Source organism: Echiichthys vipera (assembly GCF_963691815.1).
Source record: "Echiichthys vipera genome assembly, chromosome: 16".
Lineage (NCBI taxonomy): Eukaryota > Metazoa > Chordata > Actinopteri > Perciformes > Trachinidae > Echiichthys > Echiichthys vipera.
The window spans coordinates 18,020,749-18,026,237 of NC_139841.1; positions in this window are offsets into that span (position 1 = coordinate 18,020,749).

Below are 5,489 nucleotides of genomic sequence, written 5' to 3' on the forward strand. Positions count from 1 at the left end.
TTCTGCAGCACCAGCTGTCTGCACATTCTCATTGTTATTCTTTGTCAAGGCGGCCCATGTTTCAGCACCCATACTCCGGAGTAGATCCAACAGCAAAGACGGGGGGTCAAGAGGGAAAGTGAGCCTTGAAAGAGTGTATCGCTTAACCTTGACCTTGGGATTGCTTTTCTCTAAATATGTGTGTGTGCAACTACAGCTGCCCCATTCGCCACTTCAGAGAGTGTTTACATTTTAGGAGAGGTCTTTATCTCCCACAGGCCTGGGGTCCCTCTGGGTGAGTTTATACAGTCAGTACACACACACACACACACACACACACACACACACACACACACACACACACACACACACACACACACACACACACACACTGCATGGCTCATTGCAAGCCTCCCATAGAAAGAGCAAAGGGAGAGTGCTGTCATACACTCATCCATCTCAGCTCCATTCTGGACCAATGCCGGGTGTAGCAGCTCTTTCCCTGGGAGCCCATACACTGCAGAGGTAGGTTACCTACAGTCTGGAACTTGAAAGGAGAGAAAACATTGTATAAACCACACCAGCAAGGACATACATAGACATAGCAGTCACAATGATAGGAATATCTGTAACTTCATTCCTTTTCACAGACTTTAATGGTATTAACTGACTTCATAAATCCCAAGATTATATAAATGCAGCACCTAATTTTTAAAATTTCCTCCAATAGACTTCTTCGGTCACATGTGGCATGAAAACAAGTGGCTAATGTATCTCCAAAACCAGACTAGTATAATCTAATTGACACTTAGAGATTAAAGTTATGTTTACGCACAGCATTTTAAGACTTGACTATCATGACTGGTGTCTGTCTGTATCAGTCATTTTAGCCATTTAGTGTCCTTTCAGACCCATCCATCTTGATAGGGCGCTCTGTTAAGATATGGGACCATGGGTTGTCTTCCATACTGTTACTGTTAACTGTCAAGTGTTACTTTCACATTACTAACCAACACTTTCAACATGTAAATTTACTCTATTGACTATAAAAAGAGGTCGTGGCTTATTCCCAGTTTGATTTGTGTCTAAAATCATTGTCAGAACAACAAAATGTGCTTCACATGTGACATTCGGGCTTGTGCAACAAATACTAAATGCTCTCACTGAAGACAATACATTACAAAGTCTGCTTACGGCATGTTGCTCTGTGATGCTTGATCTTGTAAACGTGGAAATTAGTCTTTCACAGATCAAGGATTTATCTTGCCAAGGGCCAGTTTGTTTTTCAAGTGTGAGAAAGAAAAAGACCACCAGCATGATATCACAGCTACCCCCCCCCCCCCCCCCCCAACACACACACACACACACACACACACACTTACAAAAGTGTGACCTTTTTCACATGTGTAGATAATAAGCTGTTACAAAAACCAAACAACCTGTCAGGGATAAGATAAAAACAGAACAGCTGATTCACAGACGCAAAAAGCTTGATAATTCAGAGTCCTCAGTTACCCTGCAGTGCACAATTACCCTCAGCTTGCTTTTAAACCACAACACACACAATTAAAAGCATTGATCAGCTGTTTCAGTTTCTAAATACTTCTTTTGCAACTGCCCTTAGGTCCAGTGTGCTTCCATTTTAGATGGAGTTAAAGCTGTCATTCACCCACAGCTCACTTTATAACTTAATACTTTTCAAACCCACTATGCCTTGATCGGATGAGTTCTTGCTGACTAACCCAGAACCCCAAAGACCTAGAGCACACATATGAAAAAAACAACTGAAAAAAAAAGCATAAACATGAATTGGTATGGATTTGAGGAAACCTACTGGTGAGATATTGAGTGTTTGTCTCCTCGAGGGCTTGCCTCTATCAAGGTGATTCATCGCACAGGGCCTGACTAACTGTGCGGGGCGTGATGGAAGTCTATCTCAGATGATGGTTTTATTGATGGCATCAAGTCACACATCGGCTTCTGCAGAGGTGCTACGCTGGCTGCTTAGGCCAGGTGGCGGGTTGAGGAGAGATTGGGAATGCAAGCAAAGGGCAAAGGGGGTGGGAGGAGTTTGGGGGTAAACTGGTACACAGAGAGGCCACTGTGTCTCTTCAAAAGCAACATGCAGACACCTGCATTTAAGGAGATCAATACCTTGCCACAAACAACTCAGAGTACCTCTAGAGAATAGCTTTTATTGATTTGGAACTGGTGTTAATAGAAGGAGCCGATAACTCAGATAACTCAGCTCTACTCAAGTCTGCCCTTTTTATGTTTCTATAGCAAAATAGTAGTAATCCTCAGAGGCTCACCCATTCCTCTCACCTTGTTAAGTAATAGTTACACTGTTGACGGTATGAGAGACAAAATAATTGACCATTGAGATCAATGTTGTTTTTTAGAGTTTTGTAGAAAAAGTAATCACAATCGATTAAATGTCTTAATTGAGAACTAATATAATTAAAGCACATACTACAAGAATTTCAAACATTTGATAAAACATGAACTCTTTTAACAGATTTAAGATATTTGAATGAACTATTTTCACAAGTCTGGCTGTGGCACGCATGATAAGTCAACTTACTGTCCCAAAATGTGATGGCCCCATACTGTTACTTCTAGACGTATTGACCTCCTGTGTTGACACACTGTCTCTGAAGACACAGAGGGGTCGGGTGGGGTTGTTTTCTCACTACTCTTGGGTTCAGTTACTCTGTATGGTATTGATCCCCCAGCCATTACAGAGCTCCCTGTTGAGTACTTCTTCAGAGCCATGACTGTCACTGCTGCAATATCCTATAGCGTACTCGTAATATGCAGCAAGGTTTTTGCACGAGGGCGTGGTACGCTCTTGTCACAATGCTGCTCAATCAACAGTTTAGAATGACCAGATTATTTACGTCATGCTGGTATTGGATTATGTGTGATCAGTGTTCACAAGACCTTATTTAACCAAGACCTCAAATCAATTTGAACATTTACAATGTGACCATTACATCTGTCATGTACAAATTAACAAAGTAACTGCCAAAGTAACAGGAATACAGTTGTATTCAAATATACAGGTATATATATTTTTTTAATAAAATAAAATAACATTACACAGTCTTAGATAACCTTTTTTTTTTATCCTCGTACCTTTAATTGCCTCCATGGTTGCTTATACTCTTCTTGTACTTATTTTGTAGTTTTGGTTATGACAGCATTGTACTCACCAAAGTATTTGCTGAGATCTAGGAACACAAGAAACACAAGTGTTCAGACAACAGACAGGTTGTAAACAATTAACTCACAGTTTAGTCAGATTATCTGAACCGCTTTATTTAGATGTTAAATCAAAATGATTAACACTCATGTTTAAAACCAGAATCTCAGTAATAATCCTTCATTGCACAGTTAGAGTGTGTGTCCAAAACAACGGCAAATACAATAGGTTAAACCAGCAGAGTCTGAAAACCTTTTGGATGTTTACAATGGCCAGTTTTGTCAATAATTTTATTGTTGCTCTAACCAAAAGTGTGCTGATATGAATGTTTCTTTAAAGCCTGCAAAATCATCAGTACAGCACATGTTGCTATCACCAGAATGATCATTTAAGATAATGAAGAGTTATTCTAATTGTAAGCATAATAGCTGTCACACTACACCATAATTCTATGTATTTTTCTGATTACTCTTTAATGTGTTTCAATTGGTCTGTTTCATGTTAACCTAAACAAATACAACACATTAAGATCTTCCCAGGACAGAGCAGATAGAGATGTTTAGGTTGAAACAAACCAGCATGCTCGACATCTCAAAGTACAGACACAACTCTAAATGTATTCCATATGGGGAAACTACTACCCAGGTGGATGAGAGAAAGGATTTTCTCCACGCCGGTACCTACAGTCTGTACCTGTAATTCTCACAGACTGAGTGAAGAATGGAGGGAGCCTGGCCACGGTGCCTTATCAGCTCCAATGATGAGGCAGCTGGAGGCCATTTTCCAGCTGGGCCCGGCTTTGACATCAAAACACTTATGATCTACCCTGCGTCGTCTCCTCATGACAAGGATTGATGAGACTTCTGCAATGTTAACCAATCTTTCAAATCTACGATGGCTTTACTGAGCAAATGCAATAATTTCACTTGCTCTTGGTTATCTTCCATGGAGAGCTGAAGTTGAAAGCAGCCTTTTGGTTAAAAATGGCCTGTCATTCCAGGACAGTGAACCCTGTTTGTTTGATGAAAACATAATGTTAAATCCTGATTAATGCAGGCTGTGATTAAAAAGAGTCTACACCAAGACGTCACTGTGTAATTGATGAATAGATGGGTGTTCTTTGCACCGAACTGGAGAGCATGGTTGGTAAAACACAATATTTCACCCAACTGAAATGGCTTTTGGGATAAGAAATGTTGCACAGCCACAATTTACCTGTCACGCAAAGACCTCTCATCAGTTACTGTAAATCGATTTGGCCCAGAATCACAAAGGGCTTCTCAATATCCTATTGCATGATAAAAACTACTTTTCTCACCACTAACATAATCACTTTCTTGTCAAATGAAAGTGCACTGAGACTCTTTCCCCTCCTCTTTCCCTTTCTGTATTCATATCAGCCGATGTCTTTTATGTGTTAGTCTCAAAACTCTGCCATGTAATTAGTTTGTTAATTATGCTTTATTTATCTTGATATCACGCATTAAAACAATAAAAAATATGATTCAATGTTGTCCACAACAGGACTTCAGAGTAATGAATGTCTATTTAATTTGCAGTATTATTTGCTGTTTAATTGTTCAGTCCAGTATAAGGTGCATTGTACTGGACAACAGTCATCCTCAGGTCAGAGTTGGTATGAGGAACTATGCTAGGATTTGGTGTCATGGGGGTTTGAACTTCACTAAGTATGTAATATATTTAGGCATTAGATCTTACATGTCAGTCGTGACCGTCCACCCTTTTCCTATAACTCACAGTTACGAGTTATCTTGAATAATAAATCAAATGGCATTACCATAAATGGCTACCAGAGCTTAGAGTAATAGTAGCAGCATGAGCAGAATATATCCATAACCCAGTGCTAATGTAGATAAAACCGTCCATTATATATATATATATTTGTTTTGAAAGGAGAAATAATTTAAGTTAAAGATTACAGTGTTGTATCTTATCCAGTCCCCTACTATATTGACTGAACTGATTGAACAAGCTTTAAATGAATAAAAGGAGTGTGGTAGAGATCTAAACCTGACTGTAACCTGGAAAGAGCCTGGTTTATAGTAAGGCATACAATATGGTTCCATAAATATGGATATTGCAATGCTATTTTGGAAATGAATATTACTCTATTTAAACAAATAAGTTAATATAATAAAAAATATATGTATATAGTTTTTTTTACTGCTCTGTGCTGCTATCGGTCAACTGTTTATGCTGCATGCTGGGAAATGTTATGCCCCTGACCATATATGGAATCAGTTACCTCAGCAGATGAAAACCATCTCTATGGGACATGCTAACA